We start from the raw sequence: 23152 nt of genomic DNA, 5'->3' as shown, positions 1-23152 counted from the left end.
AAACCTTGTTTTGCCTATTCCAGGAGTTTAAAAAATGATTTTTAGTTGATTCTTTTTGCTACTGCTTCCTAGTGATAAAATCTTACTGTGGTAGAAGTTATCAAAAATTTTAAAGTAATTTTACTGGTGTTTTCAACAGAAACAAGTTTCTGCCATACCGGCGCGTGATGAATTCTTTTACTTAGGCTTTAGCAAATCCTTACTTGCGATGTTATTTTTACTTGTGGCTTGATTGAAGAGCTTATGGTGTGCTTTGTGTTTGTATCGGTAGATCATCCGGAGTGCGAAGCGTGTTACTTAGAAGCGCTCGAGCAAGACAACTATCATCAAGGCAAGTCATTTTGATCATGTTATTTTACCTATGTTTTCGATGCATGGTAGATCACCTTTCTTTGCCCAATTGCATGCTGCCTATGTACTTGGAAACTTTAGTATAATTCGTAGTATCATGTGGTAGGAACACAACAACCCCGATACTTGGCCCAGGGACGACAATTTCTTAATGCTATGCTTGAGTAGACGGGTTTTCGGTTGAGTGTATACCACGAGTGATGCGAGGTTGATTAAATAATCAAGACCGGCTAAGACAAGACTTTCAAGACCTCGGACGCAATGCAACTCTGGGTGAAGGATGGTTGATCGGCTCCCTAGAGAACCCAGTGGAGGCCCGGGATGCTGGAGAGGCCATGTCATCTTGCGGAAAGCTTCACCCAGGCTCGAAGAGACGGACGGAGACTTCAAGACTCAAGGCTTACCTGCACAGCCACAAGTCATTATGGGCTCTGGCTTGGTTGGACAATGCGACGACTCTGGACAGGCGGTGCTAGCAGATGTAGAAGAACGGTAGGAATGGATGGGCACCGACAGGGATTCAGAGGGACCCGTTGAAAGACCATGTTTTGATCATACGGTCTTCAAACACCCTGAAGTGCCAGGACAAACCCGGAGACGATCAAATCTTGTGGGGAACGTGTGCAAAACTCTGCAGAGTGCCCAACCTAATCGATTAGCCGTGTCCACGGTCATGGACAACTTGAGCCGAAGGCATTGAATTTCCCCTGAACTCTCGACACAACTTAATAATGATGTGGGTGTTAACAACTATTCGGGTACGAGAATTGGTTGGCGGAACCATCTCGTTAACAACAAACAACATAGTAATATTTTTCTTCCAACCCCTCTTGTTGTAGGATAAAACTGGCTTTATGCAAAACTTAGCTCCACTGGCCAAATATGCATGTAGAGATAGTTGATTATCATTTTACTCCTCTCTTTGATGACTTGCCGGCATATTCAATATGCTGATCTACATGGCTGCAACGTATCATGTTGCAGAGTACTTTTTCGACCAGGAGTGAGGCTACGATCTACGCTCAGCGACATGCCCTTGGAGTCGGATGGACTCGTCTACCTGATGCTTCCGCTAGTCTTCGTTAGATATCTCATGAGATGGCCTTCAGCCACTTTATTGTAATCCTTTATTGTAATAAAGTATTCTTCATGAGATTTTGATTAATAAAGCTGTGTGATTGAACTCTTGAATATATACATTATGTACTGTGTGTGTACCAGCATGATCTTGGGATGGTACGGAAACACCAGAGGCTTGACTCGTTTTGAGTCGGGTCGCTACAGAAATGCTATCAGAGCACACGCTGACCTTAGGACGTAACCTCTAGGAATGGAGAAGCCTTAGGAAGAAAACTATTTTCTCTTATGTCTATAAATCTTTTATTTCCTCTTCTGATCATTTCTGACTTCTCTTCGATTTTCCAATGTTTAGATGGCCACCTTCATCCCTGTTAAGTTCACGGAGTTTTGCCAGCCCGACGCCACTATGCCGTTCGGAAAGGAGCTGGTGCAGATCACCAAGGATTTGAGGATTGCTCTGCCGACTATCACAGGGAAGCCGACTTCGTCTTACCCGGAGGATTCACGCTATAGGATCGAGGTGCATATTCCCGGAAGGACATTCCAGCCGCGCACTGATCCGATGGATTTCAAGTTCATCGCACCCAACTGGATTCTCGGAAGGGACATGGCGATCCATTGTGCACTCGGACGTATCAAGGAAGAATACAAAGGCTTCCCTATTTCTCCAGACCTATTCACCGTATCCCGGAGAAACGAAGACGGAGATATCATCTCAAGCAAGACCAAGGACGCTCTCTTGTCTTATGCCCAGACCTTGGAGAAGCACAGCGGGACTCTGGAGCATCATGTGATCAAGGACGCTAGGAAGATCAAGCAACTGTCACTCCGCGAGCTTGAGCTTGAAGATGCAGCCCGGGAAGCCCACTATGAACATGAGCTGGAGGTGAAGGACTTTCTGGAGCGGATCGAGAAGCTGAAGACTCGAGTTGCATACCTGGAGGAGGAACTGGACATGGGCGAGAACCTTCATCCCGAAGGAGACGTAGCCCCCTTGATCACCAACGACGAGGACTATGAAGAAAGCTCCACCGAAGGACCCGTCACCATGCTTTTCTGAGGAGGACACTTAGACTAGACCACCAAATTTACTTTATCGTTATACGTTTTAGGCCGATGTTTAGGATTATCGAATTTTGTATCCCCGTGTGAACCTTGTGATGATATTGAATAAAATGTGTGGTGTGATACTTGTGTGTTGCATTCATATGGGTAGTGTAATTACTCTTAGACCATTGTTCTATGCTAATCTCACCCCTCTACAAACATCAGATGCCTCCGAGACGCGCCCCTGAGTCCAAGTTTCCGCCGGAACTCACCCAGTTGATCCAGCAACAAAACACCCTGATGCAGCTGATCATCCAGAACCAGAACAATAACAACAACCATCATCCACCCCAGGCTGACAATCTCATCCGTTTCCTGAGGTTGAACCCTCCATATTTCTCCAGCAGCATTGAGCCCATTGTGGCAGATGATTGGCTCCGCAAGATGGAGCGTGAACTTATCAGTGCTGGTTGTTCTCAAGCTGAGAAGGTGCGCTTTGCCGCGCATCAACTTGAAGGCCCTGCAGCTGCTTGGTGGGAGAACTACACCACCACTTATCCCATTGCTGGAGTCACTTGGGAGCAATTCAAGCAAGCCTTCCGCACCGCGCATGTCTCAGCTGGTGCAATGAGTCTGAAGAAGCGTGAGTTTCTCAACTTACGCCAGGGGAATCGCTCTGTGGCCCAGTACGTCGATGAATTCAGCATGCTCGCCCGTTATGCACCTGGAGATGTGGCCGATGATGCGGCCAAGCAGGAAAAGTTCTTGGAGGGATTGAATGATGAGCTGAGCATTCAGTTGGCTGTAGCTACCTTCAACAACTACCAGGAGCTGGTTGATAAGGCCCTCATCTTGGAGGGGAAACACCAGCAGATGGAGAACCGCAAGCGAAAGTATGGGGTTGGAAAGTTCAACTCCGACACTCAGCAGAAGCCTCGCTACACCCCCTATCCAGGGAATACCGGGACTGGATCCGGTAAGTTTGGAGGACACGTTCAGCATAACCACCCAGTGCACAACCATGGAGGCCACAACCATGGAGGAAATGGGAACCACCGCAACAACAGCAACTTCAAGAATGGCGGTACTGGCACTCAGCAGCATTCAGCTCCAGTTCAGAAGGATCTGACTCACATCACTTGCTTCAAGTGTCAGAAGACGGGACACTATGCCACTGAATGTCCCCAGAACAAGCAGGGAAATGGAAACGGCAACGGCAACTCTGCAGCAAAGAAGCCCAATCCTTTTCCTCGAGCTCAGGTGAACCACATTGATGTTGAAGAGGTCTATGATCACCCCGATACTGTGGTTGGTAAGTTTTTGCTAAATTCACGTCCTGTATTGGTACTTTTTGATTCTGGTGCAACACATTCATTCATATCAAGGGTAGTTGTCGAAAAGTATAGTTTGCCAACTAGAACCCTCAGCCAGCCTATTAAGGTCAGTTCCCCAGGAGGCACGATGACAGCCGGGATAGGATGCGATGCTTTGAGTCTCAACATCGGGAACCATAATTTTCCCACCGACCTCATCGTATTAGAGTCCCAGGGATTGGATGTAATCCTAGGCATGGATTAGTTGGCCAAGTATGAAGGGAATATCGATTGTGCCCTTAAGTCTATTTTTCTCACCACCCCCGAGCAGAAGTAGATTAAGTACGTGTCTCAGCGCCCGACACGGAGTAAGCGAGTAAACTCTCTCACGGGAGTAGTCCAGGAGGAAGTATCGATTGTACAGGAGTACCCAGATGTATTTCCGGAGGAATTGCCGGGCATGCCCCCCGATAGAGAGATTGAGTTCTTGATTGAGCTATTACCCGGAACAGCCCCGATATCCAAGAGACCCTATCGGATGCCCGCAAATGACTTGATAGAAATCAAGAAGCAAATTAAGGAGTTATTGGACAAAGGGTATACTCGCCCAAGTTCTTCACCTTGGGGAGCCCCAGTGCTCTTGGTTAAAAAGAAGGACAAGTCCTTGAGAATGGTTGTCGATTATCGTGCATTGAACGATGTGACCATCAAGAACAAGTACCCCTTGCCGATGATCAATGATTTGTTTGATCAGTTAGTTGGAGCTCACGTATTCTCAAAGATCGATCTTCGATCCGGGTATCATCAGTTGAAGATTCGTGAACAGGATATACCCAAGACAACCTTCACCACTCGGTACGGCTTGTATGAGTACACGGTCATGTCATTTGGACTGACTAATGCTCCAGCATATTTTATGAATCTGATGAACAAGGTATTTATGGAATACTTGGACAAGTTTGTCGTGCTGTTCATCGATGACATACTGATATTCTCCAAGAACAAAGAGGAACACAAGGAACATGTGCGTCTAGTTCTGGAGAAGCTTCGAGAGCATAAGCTATATGCAAAGTTCAGCAAATGTGAGTTTTGGTTGAAGGAAGTTGGATTTCTCGGACACGTTATCTCAGGAGAAGGAATAGCAGTGGACCCTGCCAAGGTCGCAGCAGTCACCGAATGGGTAGCACCCACGTCAGTCAAGGAGATCCGCAGTTTCCTCGGACTTGCCGGATATTACCGGAGGTTCATTGAGAATTTCTCAAAGATTGCCAAACCCATGACAGAGTTGTTGAAGAAGGAATCCAAGTATATTTGGACTGAGGAATGTGAAACCATTTTTCAAGAGCTGAAGAAACGTCTTGTTACAGCCCCAGTGCTCATATTGCCGAACATTCGGAAGAATTTCCAGGTTTACTGTGACGCTTCTCGTCAAGGACTCGGAGGAGTGCTCATGCAAGAAGGCAAAGTTGTAGCCTATGCATCCAGACAGCTCAGACCTCATGAGTTGAATTATGCCACACATGACTTGGAACTAGCAGTCGTAGTGCACGCTCTCAAGACCTGGAGACATTTCCTGATCGGAAATAGTTGTGATGTTTAGACTGATCACAAGAGCCTGAAATATATCTTCACGCAGAAGGAGTTGAACCTCAGACAGAGGCGATGGCTAGAGTTGATCAAGGACTATGACATGAGATTGCATTATCACCCAGGCAAGGCAAATGTTGTAGCCGATGCGTTGAGCCGCAAGACTTATGTGAACACACTCACAGCGGGAGGATTACCCCAGGAGTTAGTCGATAACCTCCGAGAGCTCAAATTGGAGATGGTTCCAAGAGGATTTGTTGCCACTCTGGAAATTCAGTCTATTTTGACAGAAAAGATCCGCGAAGCACAGAAATCAGACAAGGAGATAGCTGAGATTAAGCAGAAAATGGAAGACGGGAAGGCTAAAGGTTTTCATGAGGATGAACACGGAACTTTATGGTTTGAGGATCGCATCTATGTGCCCAATGATCCCGAACTCAGGAAGTTGATACTTCAGGAGGCCCATGATTCCCCATACTCAATACACCCCGGCAACACCAAGATGTATCTGGATCTGAAAGAAAGTTTCTGGTGGACAGGATTCAAGAAAGACATTGCCGAGTTTGTAGCAATATGCGATGTTTGTCAGCGAGTAAAAGCCGAGCATCAGAAGCCAGGAGGTTTACTCCAACCTCTGCCAATACCCGAGTGGAAATGGGAAAAGCTTGGTATGGACTTCATCACCGGATTACCCAGGACCCGTTCGGGCTATGATTCTATTTGGGTTGTGGTCGATCGTTTGACCAAGGTAGCTCACTTTATTCCGGTGAAGACTACTTACACGAGTGCCAAGCTGGCCAAGATATATATGACGAGGATCGTATGTCTGCACGGAGTACCGAAGAGCATTGTGTCCGATAGAGGGACTCAGTTCACATCCATATTTTGGCACCAACTGCATGAAACCTTGGGAACGAGATTGGAGTTCAGTACAGCTTTTCACCCGCAAACAGATGGACAGACCGAGAGAGTCAATCAGATTCTGGATGACATGTTGAGAGCTTGCGCACTAGACTATGGGTGTAGTTGGGATGACAATTTACCTTATGCCGAGTTCTCATACAACAACAGCTACCAGACCAGTCTGAAGATGGCCCCTTTCGAAGCTCTATACGGAAGGAGGTGTAGAACACCGTTGATGTGGGATGGAGTTGAAGACCGACAACTTTTTGGTCCCGACCTTATCCGGGATTCTGAAGAGAAGGTCAAGCTAATTCGTGACCGACTCAAGATAGCTCAGTCCAGGCAGAAGAGTTATGCTGACAGCAAACGCAAGGAAGTAACGTACGAAGTGGGAGACCGAGCATATCTTCAGGTGTCTCCACTTCGAGGAATCAAGAGATTCGGTGTGAAAGGAAAATTAGCACCTCGTTTCATTGGCCCCTACAAAATTCTTGAACATAGAGGCGAAGTTGCATACAAACTGGAACTGCCGGAGCGATTGTCCGGAGTTCATGATGTCTTCCATGTTTCCCACTTGAAGAAATGCCACGCTGAGATGGCCGATGTTCCGTTGAGAGATACAGTGCCCCTAGAGGCCATACAGCTTGACAGTGATCTGACGTATGAGGAGAAACCCGTCAGGATTCTCGAGACTGCCAACAGAGTTACCCGCAGCAAGATCATCAAGTTCTGCAAGGTGTTGTGTAACCACCACACCGAGTAAGAAGCCATCTGGGAACGAGAAGAGGATCTTCGTCGAGACCACCCGCACCTGTTTTCTAGCCAACCCGAATCTCGAGGGCGAGATTCATCTTAAGGTGGGTAGGTTTGTAACATCCCAATTTTCCTAATTGGGAATGTTTTACATTGTAGCTAAGCATCTATGCTTATTGATTGAATTAAATTTTAGCACGGGAATTCTTTCGTCTTTTGTTTTGCATTTCCATTTTTTTCCTCGCGCGAGAAAAGCCCGGAGAAATACTCTCTTGCACGCAAAAGAGAGAGCGGAGGAAAATGACCCTCCAAAGTGCGGGCAAATTTCTGAAATATTTGAGCCAAGAAACCCAAGGATTATTTGCAAAAAGAAATAAAGCAAATTTGGGAATTTCTGAAAAAAATATTTTTATAAGTTTTTATTTTTGCTTTGGAAAAATGTTATTCGGGTAGAGAATATTTTTCTGATTTTTTTGGTATATAATACCCTATATTACTATATTGATTTCCTTTCCTTTCATTAGGTTTTGTTTTCTGTTTCGGAAAAAGTTAGAAATTAGGAAAGTATTTTTTTTTCTTTAGAAACCGCCACGGAGCGCTTTTTAGGCCATTGGGCCGAATCCCCAGCCCTAGGGATTGAATCCCTTGAATCCCGGCCGACCGACCCCTTCCTTTCCCCTCTCTCTCTCTCTGCCCGATGGGCCCACTGGCCGAGCCACTCCTCCCGTCGGCCACCTTCTTCTTCCTCCTTCCCAAAATACTGCCCGAGCCCGAGCCTGAGCTGAGCACGGGATCCCCTGCCGATTTCTCTTCTCCTCCTTCCTTTCATCTCACCCCCCTGGCCTATAAGAACCCCTCCCCCGAGCCGCCCCCGTTCCCACCCCTTCCCCGACGAGCCGACTCCCGAGCCGCCCCTGCCACCGCCCGCCGGAGCCGGAGCTCTGCAACCTTCGGCCGCCTCCCTAGAGCGCCACCCGAGCCCTCTCCGCTCCGCCCGACGCCTCCCCTCGGAGGAGGAGCACCGCCGCCGCTGCCCCGTCATCTCCACCACCCCCCCCCCCGAGTCCTCCCTCGCCGGCGACCACCATCCCCGCTGGAGCAACCCCTCCCAGCCATGGTAGCTTCCCCCCTATCTGTTGTTTTCTTTTTTTCGTTTATAGCCCTTAGATCTTTATTCAAGGGTGTAGATTAGATCCTAGAAATACCTCTTCGGTTTAGAGTAGAAAACCAGCGGTTTCAATTCACTTATGTTTTAACCAGCAAGTTTTTATTAGCCTCCAGCCATTTGCTCCAAGCGTTGCAACAAACACCCCCCGTAGCCTATAGTAGCATGCCACGTGTACCCCTCTGTTAGTTACTAGTTAGCCTCAGTTTTTCTGTCTAAATTGCAAAAACAGAAAGTTTCTATTTTGTTTTGGCCACAATTTTTGATCCCAAAGTCCAATGACATTGATTCTTGTTCCGGTAGACTCCAATTTTTCTGTAGTTTTTAAAAACATATAATTTGTCTATGTTTGAAATTTTCAAATATAAGTTAGGTAAGATTTAGTTTAAACCTTGTTTTGCCTATTCCAGGAGTTTCAAAATGATTTTTCGTTGATTCTTTTTGCTACTGCTTCCTAGTGATAAAATATTACTGTGGTAGAAGTTTCAAAATTTTTAAAGTAATTTTACTGGTGTTTTCAACAGAAACAAGTTTCTGCCATACCGGCGCGTGATGAATTCTTTTACTTAGGCTTTAGCAAATCCTTACTTGCGATGTTATTTTTACTTGTGGCTTGATTGAAGAGCTTATGGTGTGCTTTGTGTTTGTATCGGTAGATCATCCGAAGTGTGAAGCGTGTTACTTAGAAGCGCTCGAGCAAGACAACTATCATCAAGGCAAGTCATTTTGATCATGTTATTTTACCTATGTTTTCGATGCATGGTAGATCACCTTTCTTTGCCCAATTGCATGCTGCCTAGGTACTTGGAAACTTTAGTATAGGTCGTAGTATCATGTGGTAGGAACACAACAACCCCGATACTTGGCCCATGGACGACAATTTCTTAATGTTATGCTTGAGTAGACGGGTTTTCGGTTGAGTGTATACCACGAGTGATGCGAGGTTGATTAAATAATCAAGACCGGCTAAGATAAGACTTTCAAGACCTCGGACGCAATGCAACTCTGGGTGAAGGACGGTTGATCGGCTCCCTGGAGAACCCAGTGGATGCCCGGGATGCTGGAGAGGCCATGTCATCTTGCGGAAAGCTTCACCCAGGCTCGAAGAGACGAACGAAGACTTCAAGACTCAAGGCTTACCTGCACAGCCACAAGTCATTATGGGCTCTGGCTTGGTTGGACAACGCGGCGACTCTGGACAGGCGGTGCTAGCAGATGTAGAAGAACGGTAGGAATGGATGGGCACCGACAGGGATTCAGAGGGACCCGTTGAAAGACCATGTTTTGATCATCCGGTCTTCAAACACCCTGAAGTGCGAGGACAAACCCGGAGGCGATCAAATCTTGTGGGGAATGTGTGCAAAACTCTGCAGAGTGCCCAACCTAATCGATTAGCCGTGTCCACGGTCATGGACAACTTGAGCCGAAGGCATTGAATTTCCAAGTACCTATAATGATGTGGGTGTTAACAACTATTCGGGTACGAGAATTGGTTGGCGGAACCATCTCGTTAACAACAAACAACATAGTAATATTTTGCTTCCAACCCCTCTTGTTGTAGGATAAAACTGGCTTTATGCAAAACTTAGCTCCACTGGCCAAATATGCATGTAGAGATAGTTGATTATCATTTTACTCCTCTCTTTGATGACTTGCCGGCATATTCAATATGCTGATCTACATGGCTGCAACGTATCATGTTGCAGAGTAATTTTCCGACCAGGAGTGAGGCTACGATCTACGCTCAGCGACATGCCCTTGGAGTCGGATGGACTCGTCTACCTGATGCTTCTGCTAGTCTTCGTTAGATATCTCATGAGATGGCCTTCAGCCACTTTATTGTAATCCTTTATTGTAATAAAGTACTCTTCATGAGATTTCGATTAATAAAGCAGTGTGATTGAACTCTTGAATATATACATTATGTACTGTGTGTGTACCAGCATGATCTTGGGATGGTATGGAAACACCAGAGGCTTGACTCGTTTTGAGTCGGGTCGCTACACATATATACATGAGCATGTGTATGTGTGTGCACATGTGTGTGTGTGTGTGTGGATGACCACATGTCTCTATGTTAGTGTGACCATGTTAGTGAGTCCATGCTATGCCTAGATAGGGTGATCTAGCCCTAGTGTATGTGCATGTGTAGATGATGTCAAATAGGATAGTTTCCACATGTGATGATAGTCATTTGTAGATTATAGGATTCCTTGTGATTTTTGGAGCTAGCTTTGTGCTTTGTTGGTACATGCAAGTACCCATGTATGATATATGGATTTGGTGTAGAATCATCCCAGGAATCCATTGGTGCAGTCAGATTTCACTTCAGAGCAACTTCATAAAACTGCTATTTTTTGATGTGATGCCATGTTTAGAGCTTTACATTAGGTGGTGCTTTGGCCCTTTGTGTATGATTCCTTGATGGAATGGCAGTGGGTGAACCCCTCTACAGCATGGGGCCTTTATTTTGTCCTTAGGGATTTGTATGCACCCATTGTGCCCTGTCAAAGTAGACACTTGGCTGAAAATGTCAGATTTGTGAAACCGTGTGATTTTCACTAAGTCTCGGAAACTGGAGTTATTTTCTTCCCTGTTGTCTTGTGTGAATTAGCTCCTGTGTTGGGAATTAGCCCATGCAACAAACTAATGTTTGTGAGATATTATGTTTGTTTAGCTCCCTGTTAAATTTCATACTTATACACCTCTTGTAGATATCATTTTGGAGGCTGGCAAAATGCTCCAGAGCATAAGCAGCTCGTGAAAATCTGTGATTTTCACTAAGTCCCAAAACTATGATATTTTGTCCAAGTTAGTGTCTATAGATCTGCTCCGGGGTGATTCCTTTGCATTAGCTTCTTGTACAAGGTTGAAGAGCTTTTGGATGGCTTCGGTCTCATGTCTTGTTTCATTCATTTAGATGGCTGTAGCTAGTGTAGATCTTGTAGTCAAACTGCTATGTGGCTGTTAAAAACAGATTGTATGTTTGTATTGTTTTGAAGCTCGTGTGGGCATTGTTGATAGTTTGGTGTGTTCCCATGCACCACCCCACTTGTTTGGTGTTGCTTGATCATGTGGCAACCTGGATACACCAGTGAGTGCCCATTAGTGTGTGCATGTGGCTGTTTTGACCTGTAGGCCTTTGTAACTTGTTTTGTAGTTTCCGGTTGATCCGTGACTCCGTTCTCTATGTTCTTTATATGTTTTTGCATCATTTTCTCGTGATGCACATGTTCATGCCATATTCATGAATGTCAAGATAAATTAATATGAGGTTATGTCCAGAATTCAATTAACTCAACTAATGCATATGAAAGTGACTACAATAGTGATGCATGCTTCCTTCTTCACACATGCATCATGTTGATTGTTGCATTATGTTTTTCCGGTGTTCATTGGATGTTATCTTATCTTGGGTAGCATCGGGAACGGAGAGCGAGTACGTGGATTCTGGAGAGTACGTGCAGGAAGATCAAGAGCAGTTCCAAGCTGAAGACATCACAGGCAAGATGACCGTGATCTTGACACTGTATCTAGCTTTGTTATGCTTAGCATCACATTTCCTTCGTTACATGCTCGCTGCCTACCACTTGATATAAATGCCACCTATCTTGCCATGAACCCCAAACACTTCCCTCAGCTAGCAAATGATGTTTGGCTAAGTAGGCTTCCCTAACCCCCCCCCTAATGGATAGCTTTGCTAGTTGCAGCGGCTATTTTTTTAATATTGTATTTTTTATTGTTTTTGAAAAACAATGCACCGATTTGAATATTTTCAAAAGTAGGCCTGCCTCGGCCCTGGCGTGACTGACAGGAGGCTGTCGGCGTCGGCGTGACCGACAGGAGGCCAGTCGGCCTACGCCCGGTCGATTAGTGGCTCTCGGCCACGTGGCGGCCGACTAGTAGCCAGGCCACGTCGATAGCCTAGTCGGCTCTGTCTGTCGGCCCTGGCGTAGCCGATAAGGCTATCGGCCTGGGGGAGGCCGACTAGTGGCCACAACCAGCCGAGGCAGCCCTTCCCCCTCTCTTCCTCCTTCCTCCTTTCTTCCTCCTTCCTCTTTCTTCCTTCTCCCTTCTCCCATTCTACCTTATCTCCTTTCTCTCTTTCTCCTCCTACCTTCTCCCCCACACAAAAAATCTTCCATTTCCACGTTTTGAACCGTACATTTCTTGTGTAAGGAGGAGCGCATCCGAACTATCCGTCTCACTCGCGATGGGGTAGTTTGTGGTGCTTGTTTTTAAGCTATTTTTGGTGGTGGTGGTGGAGGTTGAGGTGGAGGTTGTAGTGGTGGTGGTGGTGGTGGTGGTGGTGGTGTGGGTGAAGTTGGTTGTTTTGGTGGAGTTGGAGGTGGTGGTGTGGGATTAATCTCGGTGTTCGTCAAGAGTTGTTCGTCGTTCATCGTTTCTGCGCATGCTTCAAGGGTAAAATATTTTGTTGTTTAAATAGTTTTAGGTGCTCCGGTAGATTAGTATAAATTTAGTTGTTTAACTGGTTGTAGGTGCTCCGGTAGATTAGTACAAATTTAGTTGTTTAACTAGTTTTAGGTGCTCCAGTATATTAGTATAAATTTAGTTGTTTAACTAGTTTGAGGTGCTCCGGTAGATTAGTATAAATTTAGTTTAGTAAATGAAGTAGTTTAAATATTTTTAGGTTCTCCGATAGATTTGGAAAATATATTTCGGTTTGTCGTTCTTCTAATTTTATTCCTTGTTGAATAATATGTTAGGTCGGCAGAGATGTCTGATTTAGTGACGTCATGTTTGCACTATGGTCGTGGTACCATTCAAACAAATGAGATGGGAGCTGATCTTAGTGAATTTCAGTACACAGAGGTGCAGGTGTCCTCCCCTAAAACATGGTCTGTTGGTCAGTTGACAGAATGGCTTGCGCGATGTTTAGGGTTCAATACTGAAACACACACCGTCGGTGCTCATGCATTATGGACCCGGTCCACTGCTAATATTTTCTGGTATTTGAAGCATATAGAGCGGGACGACCAGTGGGTGCGCTTGTTACAATCTTGCGAGCGTAGGGGATGTCATCATGTGGCCTTACTTCTCCCCATGCTAAAGCCGGTTACTGAACCTGAAGTGGAACGTAGCTCTGAATATGGTGAGAGAAGTGTAGGGATGCATGATTCACAGTCAATTCATGCGTCCCATGTTCGGGATGATTTTTACGAAGCAGGCCAGAGTAGTCAGGCCAAAGGGGGAGATGCACATGATTATCTCAGCGTTGAGGCGGATGCCGACGAGATAGATGGGCGCATGCAAAACGAGTTGTACCTGCCAGAGTTCCCAACGGTTAGGGTGTTGCATCGGATGTTCTTCTCTTTCGGTGCCTGCATTGAAGCTTTCAGACATTGTCGACCGGTGATATGTGTTGATGGCACATTTCTCACTTGCAAGTACAAGGGTCGGATCCTCACAGGCATAGGTCAAGATGGGCAAAATCAAGTCGTCCCACTTGCATTTGCTTTTGTGGAGAGCGAAAACATCGATAGTTGGACATGGTTCTTCAGGCAGTTGAAAAATAGATGTTGTGCAAGATAAGAAGAATGTGTGCATCCTTCATGATAGGCATGCAGGTATACTCAGCGCGATCAAGACATTGTCAAACCCTGATCCTGGTGAACAAACTCCTTGGCAGGACATTCAGAGTCGTTGGTGCATGCGCCATCTAGGGGCAAATCTCTTCTCGCAGTTTAGAAATAAGAACCTCATGAATCAATTCAAGAAACTCTGCAAGCAGAACCAACAATGGAAATATGAGCTGATACGTAACAGACTAAATGTTTGCACACAGAGACATGTTAGGGACAGGAGAGTTGTAAGAGATGCTCCTGTCAGGGCACATGTTGAAGCAGTAGCTGCACAATTAGCAACTGGAGCTGCTACCGTGGAGGAAGAGCCGGTTGGGCTTTGTGACTTGCCAGGATTTGACCCTCCTCGTACAAGGAGAAGGCTAGTGAGGACGATTAAAACCTTCGATCAGTGGATAGAGCATGAGCCATTGGAGGGGTGGTCTCTCTTGCATGACACACATGGAGCCAGGTACGGTGTCATGACTACCAACCTGGCTGAAACATATAATTTTGTCCTAAGAGGAAACAGAGCTTTGCCACTTACAGCGATCGTTGAGGGAATTTTCTATGGCACAGTGAACTATTTCAGGGAAAGACGTCAAAATGGTGCGGAGCATATGACAAACAATCCGAACACACGTTACTGTGAAAGGGTTATGAAGTACATGGATGAAAAGATGAAGAAAGCCCGGTCACACAGTGTTGTCGCCATTGGAAATCTAGAGCGAAGGTTCGAGGTTCGCTTAGCTAACAACAAATTCGGATGTGCAAATGAGATGAGAACACACGAGGTGAAAATTGGAAATGAATTGTGGCCAACGTGCGAATGCACATGCAACAAACCAAAGTTGCTTCACCTACCTTGCTCGCATGTACTTGCTTCTTGCGGGCTCATAGGTCTTGACGCAATCTCTTTTGTGTCTCCGTATTTTCTGAAAGAGGTTGTCCTCAATACCTGGACAGGTGAGTTGATGGGTTTCCGATCAATGGGTAACTTCAACACTATGGAGCCTTCTCAAAGGCGATACATTCCACATCCTGCGCATATGCGTACAAGTAGAGGGAGGCGGCAGAGTCAGCGCATCCGGAATGACATGGATGAATCTGAGGCCGGCGGGCGCACCGTGCAATGCATTCTATGTAATGAATTTGGGCATAGGGATCCTGATTGTCCCACCTTCGTCACTGCAAGGGGCACTAGGCGTGGATGAGGTAGCTGAGGAAGAAGAGGAGGAAGAGGGAGGGCAAGAGGAGGAGGAAGAGTTTAAAATTTGTACTATCACTATGTTTTAATTTTGGACTAGCACTATGTTTTAAGTTTGTACTATCACTATGTTTTAAGTTTGTACTATCACTATGTTTTAAGTTTGTACTATCACTATGTTTTAAGTTTGTACTAGCACTATGTTTTAAGTTTTTACTCTCACTACGTTTTAATTTTGTACTATGTGTTGCACTACGTTTTGTATTGTATAGCAATGGAGGGAATGTATCTTCTTAATCCGGACGTTGATAGTAAGCATCGTGCTTCGCTATTAACTGAGCTGAAGCTCGTACCACTAGTCACTCGTACATCTAAGGTGGACTGGAGTATACATCCGTTGTGGGTTGGAAGGTAAAAATGTTTTTATTTTAAACTTTAATCATTGTATTAAATATGCATTGTAAGTAACATAAATTTCATGATTGGTGGATATGCAAACTCAAATGGGCCGGACTTTTACCGTTCGCACGTCTAGTTGAGGCCACTGAGACTTCGCGGCACCTCAGCATTGACTCTTCTTTGCTCACTTGCTTAGTGGACCGATGGAGGCCTGAGACCCACACTTTCCACTTCAGATGGGGTGAGATGGCTCCTACTCTGGAAGATGTCTCATTGTTGCTCGGACTTCCGTTGGCGGGAAATGCCATAGGACCGTTGGAGGACCCGCCAGATTGGCAACAAACTTTGGCAGCACGTTTCTTCAATATATATGATGGGGCTCCAATACTGGCGTCAGAGGCGCACGGACCTAAGTATGACTGGTTACAAAATTTCAGGGTTAGTTCCTACCTCGCATATCTATCAAAGGTAAATGTTTCAAGTTGCAATATTCCCAGGTTATTCATAAGTCCCTTTGTCCTTACATGATTGCAGATCGAGAGATTTCCAGGTTATTCACAAGTCCCTTTGAGTGCTATACAGATTACTCGTAGCCTGGAGGCGTACCTATTGTGGCTTCTCGGGAAGGTGATGTTCACAGAGAACCATGTCACTACTTTGAGTGCGTGTTACAACCCCATTGCACTGGAAATCGCGACTGCTAAGTCAGCTGAACATATCACACCGAGGAGTTGGGGATCTGCGGTATTAGCTGCTACCTACCGAGGTATGTGCAACAGTTGCCAGCTTTCCACGGCCAAGTCAGCCATTCTTGGTTGCCCGCTGTTTTTACAACTGTGGTCCTGGGAGAGGTTCTCTATTGGACGACCAAACATAGATGTGGACCACAGTTATCATGTGGGCAACATGCTTGATGGTGATGACATCGACTTGCCAACTTTCGGCCTGTGTTGGACGCGTCGCAAGGTATGTCCCCTGGTATAATGTTATCCACCTTCTTAGTTTACACTATTGTTGAAACTAACTTATGTCTTGCGCAGAGACGGTATGCTAGTGAACAGACTAGGCGAGCCTACACTGCACTAAATGAGCAGTTTGATACGTACATGGGAGTTATTTGGCAACCGTACACGGAAGCAGCCAGAATTTCTAGATATTCCGGTGGTATTTCTGTGCTATGCACGAGTGATCGGGGTTACTGGATGACGAAATCGAAGATTATCTTTGATGTCTTTATTGAGGAGATGGCGCAGCAGCGCATTATGAGATAGTTCCGTCTTCGGCAGTTGGCTCCTCCGCCCAACACAGAGAACCTGCTGTCAGTAGTAGTACACAGGTACGTTATACTAACTATATATTACATTTTGTTTCTCTATGGCCTATGGTTAAACATCATCATAAATTACAGGATGACAAGGAAGGGAACCAATAGGACACGGGCTCAATGGCTACAAAGGCTTGAAGAGTATGTTTTAGAATGGGAAACTGCCACTGAACGCAGGTGGCATCAACAAGAAGCATTTGATCTCGCTGAATACAATGCATATTTGGAGGGGTACATGAGAGGAACACGATTACGCATTGTTCAGCACTCCAATACAGATGAGATTCCGGACCCGCATACGTCTGATACGTACCCGACGTATGATACTTCTGGCTCCAGGCAGTATGTGGTAATATTTATTCTCTTTACGTCATTTAAGTTGTTGTTACTTGCTTCATCATCGGTACTTATTATTCTTAATGACAATTTCAGGGTGAGTTGGCATAGAGTCTTCATACTGACGTGATGAACTTTGATCGACAATTGTCATCCGCACCTCTTATGGTACCTCGGTCTCAGATTCAACCATGGCTCAAGAGGCTCGAGCAGAGGATAAGAGATATCTATAAAGCTATCACATGCACGCGCACTTCGGTCTCAGATTGTATGTTTGTATTGTTTTTAAGCTTGTGTGGGCATTGTTGATAGTGTGGTGTGTTCCCATGCACCACCCCACTTGTTTGGTGTTGCTTGATCATGTGGCAACCTGGATACACCAGTGAGTGCCCATTAGTGTGTGCATGTGGCAGTTTTGACCCGTAGGCCTTCGTAACTTGTTTTGTAGTTTCCGGTTGATCCGTGAATCCATTCTCTACGTTCTTTATATGTTTTTACATCATTTTCTCGTGATGCACATGTTCATGCCATATTCATGAATGTCAAGATAAACTAATATGAGGTTATGTCCAGAATTCAATTAACTCAACTAATGCATATGAAAGTGACTAGAATAGTGATGCATGCTTCCTTCTTCACACATGCATCATGTTGATTGTTGCATTATGTTTTGCCGGTGTTCATTGTCTGTTATCTTATGTTGGGTAGCATCGGGAACAGAGAGCGAGTACGTGGATTCTCGAGAGTACGTGCAGGAAGATCAAGAGCAGTTCCAAGCTGAAGACATCACAAGCAAGATGACCGTGACCTTGACACTGTATCTAGATTTTTTATGCTTAGCATCACGTTTCCTTCGTTACATGCTCGCTGCCTACCACTTGATATAAATGCCACCTATCTTGCCATGAACCCCAAACACTTCCCTCACCTAGCAAATGATGTTTGGCTAAGTAGGCTTGCCTAACCCCCCCTAATGGATAGCTTTGCTAGTTGCACGTGCCAACTGTCCCATGTAATAACATGGGTATTTTGATATCATTATGTTTAATTGCTATTTAATTAATGCACCTATATACTTGGTAAATAATAGAAGGCCTAGCCTTTTGTCGGGTGATTTGTTCCGTTGTTGCCGCCTTAGTTTCGGTTACCGGTGTTTGATTCCATAGCTAATTGCTCCTAACACGTTCGGGGTTGTTATGGCGACCCCCTTGATAAATCGCGTACTGTTAAGGCTTGTCTGGCAGGACCCAACCTTGGTTTTTAATCTGCTAATAACCTAATAATAATTTGCATAGGGAATAGCTACCCCGAGGATTTAATCAACAACCCGAGACAGTGCTCCTCATTAGTTTTGGTCCAAATTAGCGTCGTGTGCGGGGCCAACCCGGGGCAACTCGGGAGATGCCTATCAGGCCACTGTACGTTGTGCTCATCCATCGTGTCCTGAGAACGAGATACGCGGCTCCTATCGGGTTCGTCGACACATCGGGAAGTCCTGCTAGATTTGTCTTACCTTAGCGATATATCTTGCGTATAGGGATTCCGGTGAAACTTCGGGTCTCCTCAAAGTTGAGGTTTTCCTCTAAGGAATCCGACGAGATCACGAGTTTCGTGATAGAGGATTACTTTGCGGCCCGTGGCAGTTTGTGATGGACTAGTTGGAGCACCCCTGCAGGGTTTAATCTTTCGGAAAGCCGTGCCCGCGGTTAAGTGGAAAATGTGGATATTTTGTTAACATCCGGTTCTAGACAACTTGAAGTAACTCTAATAAAACTGCCAACTGTGTGCGTAACCGTGACTGTCTCTTTCTGAGATCGTTCTCTGATCGAGAACACGGAGGGGTTATGCCTGACGTAAGTAGGTGTTCAGGATCACTTAGTGATCAACCTAGTCTTTGATCGCTCGCGTAGACCACCATATGATTACTCTGATCATCGTAAGGTAGCCACCATATATGCTTAGGTTGCTGCAAACCCATACACTTAACCTTCCTCACCCATTAACTTGACTAGATTCGATGCCAAGTACATTCGATTGCTGAGTCCACGTGGCTCATAGAATACTACAAACACCAACAGGTAAAGGTACGCCCGATGCAGGAGATCCTGATGACAACCAGCTGAAGTGGGAGTTCGATGAGGACTCTGGTCGACTGTACGTGAACTATCCGGAGGACTGAGGCTGTGGTCGTGATCGTGGGGCCAGCATGCGGGGTGTCATAGTTTTACTTGTTACATGTTGTCCGTAGCGGGACTAGACTATGCTCTGAATAATGTGTGCCTCTAAGCTTAATGCTATACTCTTATCAGATGGCAAGTGTATACCCTACTTGTCACTCTTTCAATTATGTAATGTTATGATGATCTCTCTTGCGAAACGTTTAGATGTGCCCCTTTCCCTTTTGAGGCCTCACCCCTGCTACTTCGACAACAGACCTTCCCTGGCAACGGCGCGAGGAATCCTTCTGTCACGGGCTACGCCTATAGGGATTTCCTTGGCAAATATGCAAAGGATTTCCCCGCGGCCTTGGAGCCTTTTGTTGGTGTTCCCTTGAAGAGGAAAGGGTGATGTAGCACAGCGGTGGTAAGTATTTCCCTTAGTTTGAGAACCAAGGTATCGATCCAGTGGGAGAATCGTGTCGAGTCACAAGTACGTGCACAAACACAAAGAGCTTGCACCCAACGCTATGAAGGGGTTGTCAATCCCTTATAGATTGTTTGCAAAGTGAGAAATGAAAGCAAAAAGTAAACAAAGCAAAGTAAAAGCAAAAGTGGAGACGATAATTGTGAATAGACCCGGGGGCGTAGTGTTCACTAGTGGCTTCTCTCATGAAAGCAAGTAGACGGTGGGTGAACGAATTACTGTCGAGCAATTGATAGAACCGTGCAAAGTCCTGACGTCATCTATGGCAATGATTATATCTATAGGCATCACGTCCAAAACAATTAGACCAATACTTTCTCCATCTACTACTATTACTCCACACGTCGCCCGCTATTTAGCATGCATCTAGTGTATTATGTTCATAAGAACAGAGTAACGCCTTAAGCAAGATGACATGATGTAGATGGACAATATCATATCTACGATAAAAGCCCATCTTCTTACCCTTGATGGCAACAACATGATGCGTACCTTGCTGCCCCTTCTGTCACTCGGAAAGGTCACCACACGGTATGAACCCAAAACCAAACACTTCTCCCATTGCAAGAATCATAGATCTAGTTGGCCAAACAAAACCCAAGACTCGGAGGGACTTACAAGGATATCAAATCATGCATATAAGAAATCAGCAAAGACTCAAATATAATTCATAGATAATCTGATCACAAATCCACAATTCATCAGATCTCGACAAACACGCCGCAAAGAGGATTACATCGGATAGATCTCCATGAAGATCATGGAGAACTTTGTATTGTAGATCCAAGAGAGGGAAGAAGCCATCTAGCTACTAACTACGGACCTGTAGGTCTGAAGTGGACTACTCACAAGTCATTGGAGAGGCGATGATGTTGATGTAGAAGCCCTCCAACTCCAAAGTCCCGTCCGGCAGGGCACCGGGAAGAGTCTCCAGATGAGATCTCGCGGAAACGGAAGCTTGCAGCGGCGGAAAAATGTTTTCGCGGATGCCCTCATTTTTTCTCGATTTTAGGGAATATATAGGCGAAAGAGCTAGGGCAGGGGAGCGCCAGGGAGGCCACAAGCCTGGTAGCCGCCGCCCCCTGGTGGTGCCTACAGGGCTTGTGGGCCCCCTGTAGCTCTCGTGCCTTGGCCCTAAAGTCCCCCGATCTTCTTCTTTCTGGAAAAATTTATTTCGGGGATTTTATTCCGTTTGGACTCTGTTCCAAAATCAGATCTGAAAAGAGTCAAAAACACAGAAAAACAGGAACTGGCACTTGGCAGTGAATTAATAAGTTAGTCCGAAAAAAGATATAAAAGTTACATAAAACATCCAAAGTTGACAAGATAACAGCATGAAACCATCAAAAATTATAGATACGTTTGAGACGTATCAAGCATCCCCAAGCTTACTCCTGCTCGTCCTCGAGTAGGGAAGTGATAAAGAATGAATTTTTGATGCTTTCATGCTACCTAGCATAGATGTCCTTTGTAACTCCTCTTATGTGACGTGAATGTTCAGATCCATTAGATTCAAAACAATAGTTTGCTATTGATGTGGAGACAATAATACTTCAAGCAAACTAGCAAGGTAATCATGAAATTTCAAAATAACTAGGCCAAAAGAAAGTTATCCCTACAAAATCATATAGTCTGGCTATGCTCTATCATCCTTGCACAATGAATTTAAATCATGCACAACCCCGGTATTGGCCACGTAATTGTTTTCACACCATTACTTTCTCAAACCTTTTCAACTCTCACGCAATACATGAGTGTAAGCCATGGTTTTAGCATTATAAGTGGAATGGAATGTGGTGGAGGTTGCAAGACAAACAAGGAGAAGATGGTCACATTAAATAGGCATATCAATGAGCTATGGAGATGCTCATCAATAGATATCAATGTGAATGTGTAGGGATTGCCATACAAATGATGCACTAGAGCTAAGAGTATGTGAAAGCTCTTAAAGAAAACTAGTGGGTGTGCATCCAACTTGCTTGCTCACGGAGACCTAAGGAAATTTTGAGGAAGCCTATCATTGGAATATACAAGCCAAGTTATATAATGAAAATTTCCCACTAGCTATATGGTGGTGACAAAACGAGAGACTCTCAATCATGAAGATCATGGTGCTTAATAAGCACAAGTGTGGAAGAATAGTAGCATTGTCCCTTCTCACTTTTTCTCTCATTTCTTTGGTGGGCTCTTTGGCCTCTTTTTTTTGTGGGCATCTTTGGCCTCTTTTACTTCCTCACATGGGACAATGCTCCATCAATGATTATCATCACACTTACAACTCAAAACTTAGAGCAATGATGACTCTATATGGAATGCCTTCGGTAGTGTACCGTGACAATGGTCTAGCATGCATAGACATTAATAGGAACATCATGCTAGATATCTTATGATCATGCAATGGCAATGTAGAAGTGGTGGCACATGTCATGGTTGTAGTTGCATGGCAATATATCTCGGAATGGCTTTGAAAAAGCCATAGTAGGTAGGTATGGTGGCTGTTTTGAGGGAGGCTATATGGTGGGTTTTGTGCACCGGCGAAAGTTGCACGGCACTAAAGAAGATAGTGATGGTGGAAGGTGAAAGTGCATCTAAACCATGGACTCAACATTAGTCATGAAGAACTCATATACTTGTTGCAAAAGTTTTAGTAGTAATTGAAACAAAGCATTCAACGCATACTCCTAGGGGAAGGGTTGGTAGGTATAAACCATCGCGCGATCCCGACCGCGACACAAAGGATGACAATCAATAGACTAATCATGCTCAGACTTCATCACATAGCGGTTCACCATACGTGCATGCTACGGGAATCACTAACTTCGACACAAGTTTTTCTAGATCCACAACACCATACTAACATAACTTAAATATTACCACAACACATCTCAAAACTAATTGAAAGGAATCAAACTTCTCTAACTATTCAATGCACATGAAGGTGGAAGTTTTCATATCCCTTTGGACAACTACCCCATTTTGAGACTACTTTCATAGCATAAGCCAACTACCAAGACATTCGCTTCCGTGCTCTAGAAGATATAAGTGAAGCACATAGAGAAAAATCAACTAGCTCAAAAGATATAAGTGAAGTACATGTGATCTGAATTGTCTAACCAAAGGATATAAGTGAAGCTCGACAAAATCACGGTGAGTGCATGTCTCTCTCTCTCTAGGTGTGCAGCAAGGAATATTGTGACACAACAAAAATAAAAGACTCCTACGATACAAGACGCTGCAAGCAAAACACATAACATGTGGTGAATCAAAATATAGCCCCAAGTAACGTTACCGATGGATTGAAAACGAAAGAGGGGATGCCTTCCCGGGGCATCCCCAAGCTTAGGCTTTTACGGCATCCTTGAATCAACTTGGGGTGCCTTGGGCATCCCCAAGCTTGAGCTCTTGCCACTCTTTATCTCTTTGTCCATAAGAACTTCACCCAAAACTTGAAAACTTCACAAC

The sequence above is a fragment of the Hordeum vulgare genome, chromosome 6H (genome assembly GCF_904849725.1).
Source record: "Hordeum vulgare subsp. vulgare chromosome 6H, MorexV3_pseudomolecules_assembly, whole genome shotgun sequence".
Lineage (NCBI taxonomy): Eukaryota > Viridiplantae > Streptophyta > Magnoliopsida > Poales > Poaceae > Hordeum > Hordeum vulgare.
This window is presented reverse-complemented; position numbering follows the sequence as displayed.